Genomic DNA, 2,312 nt, shown 5'->3' with positions numbered 1-2,312 from the left:
CAATATTTTCTCGTAGAGCGATTCGTAGTTGAACTATTTTGCCTTCTACAGATTTGGCGACATCATAGAATTGATCTTTCGTCAGGCCCGTGAGTCTATGATAATCTTCATCAGTTATCAAAGAGCTGTCATCGAAATATAGTCGCTTTTTTATTGTCTGTTCTAGTAGATTTTCTCGTAGACTATCAAGAAGTTCTGTTATCATTTCTGCGACCATGGAACTAAATGGTAAGGTTTTATTGAAATTCATTGCACTTTCAATCAAAAAAGAGTTTTCTTGCAAATGGTTTAGACAACATCTTGCGTTTGGTAGTATAACTATTCTACTTTCTGTAAATACTTTCAATATAGTTCTGGGTGTAATCCTATGACGACGATCATTTAAGCCTTTGCAGACGATGCAAACTAATTCACTCATAATGCACCTTCTTATATATCTAATATGGAGTTCTTAGCTTGTTCATTCTCTACAGTATCCTGAACGTTTTCAGGCAAAACGGACATTATCACGCATTAAAATAGAATAAAAATTACGTCCTTCTCATACAGCGCGGTTCTCGCAACGACCAAACGCTAAGCGCTCAATATGTTTAATCAGCGGCGACACTCACTATTTTCGGGCAGCAACGGTGATAAAATAAGGTCAGTATCAAGTACGGTAATGCCAATCATAAGAATCTCCCTCTCTTTGGAACTACCGAACGCTAAGCGCTTAACATTTCGAATTAACTACAAAAATCACGGCTTCGGGGCGGCAACGGTATTAAATAAGGTCAAAATCAAATGTGGTCGTTGCGAGAAGTGGACGGTATATATGATTCAGACAAACGCACTAGATAATAATCTTATTTTGGATGTGTTGCTGTCCGGAAACTGTGAGTGTTGCACTTAATTGTAAATATTAAACGCTTCACGTTCGAAAATGACGAGGAAGAGGTTGGAAGAGGTTGCGAGAAGAGTAAGATATACATGATCAAGACAATCGCAAATTATTATGACCTTATTTCAAACCTATTGCTGCCCAGAAACAGTGAGGGTCGTACTTGACTCTTAATATTGAGCCCTTAGCGTCCAACCGTTGCAAAAAGGGGTAGCTATATATGATTGAGACAATTGCACATGATTACGACATTATTTTAGAACTGTTGCGTTCGCGCGTTTCGGGAAGAGGGCGATTCATATGATTAACATTACCGCAATTTATACTGTCCTTATTCATTCATCCTTTTCGCCCTTAATTTGTGAATACTGGAAATTAGCCAAAATATTGAACGCTTAGCATTCGGCCGTTGCAAGGAGCTCGCCTTTTAAGACGGACATAATTTTTACCATATTCTAATTCGTGATAATGATTTAATCGTCGTTTCAGCTTTCAATGCTATAGATATAGAGCTTATGCTTTGACTTTGAGTGCTTGGCGTCGTATAACGTTGAAACTGGCAATTAAAAAAAAATTGATGGATATTCTATTAGGCCATTATACTCTACAAAATTATCAAGCTATAACCAAATCCACCGAAAGGCATTTTCCAATGCATTGTGTGCGAAGTCCTTTGAGCTTCGTTTTACATATTAATCCTGTCATACAAAGATATTATTTTTTGATCAGTAAAAGCCCAATAGCCGGTCAAAGAAGGAAGGTTAAAGAATTTGATTTTCCTTTTTGAGCCCCAAAGAGCAGAAAATGTACAAAGAAGCGTAATTTCTGCTTCAAAGTAAATTTTTAATAAATCAAAAAGGAAAAAAAAACAGAAAAAATGCAATTATATGCAATTAAATAACAAATTGAAAAATCATCGAAAACCGAGTTGGACTCCGTTCATTTTGGGGCTATAAATAGGAATCAGATGAAATTTTCGTGAAATCTGATAAGACAGAGTTTTATTCTATTTGCACATGAGATTTTCAAAACGATTAAGCCTCTTTGCAGAATCTAATTGCTAAGAATATTCTAGACGATAATATTTGTATCCAAGTCTCAAAATGGATTAAGTTTAATGAGTTGAAGAAACCTTTTTTTTTAGAATAATTTTTTTATATTTTTACATGATTCAAACAAATTGCCATTGATTCTTTTAAAATAAAATGAAATGTAAAGAAATCTTTTCGAAAGTTCTTTAATCGCATGGAAATACTTTGAAATTCCTACGAAATATAGGAATCGTAAAAAATCCTTTCAGGTATTAGGAATTCATTAGAATTACTCTAAGATCCTGTAGAAGGATAAGAAGGATCAAATTTGTCTCTATAACTCTTTGAATTTCCAAAGCTACGAAGCCCTAAATTACACATACATTGATAGACATGAATTT

The sequence above is a fragment of the Belonocnema kinseyi genome, chromosome 2 (assembly GCF_010883055.1).
Source record: "Belonocnema kinseyi isolate 2016_QV_RU_SX_M_011 chromosome 2, B_treatae_v1, whole genome shotgun sequence".
In the NCBI taxonomy this organism is placed as follows: Eukaryota; Metazoa; Arthropoda; class Insecta; order Hymenoptera; family Cynipidae; genus Belonocnema; species Belonocnema kinseyi.
This window is presented reverse-complemented; position numbering follows the sequence as displayed.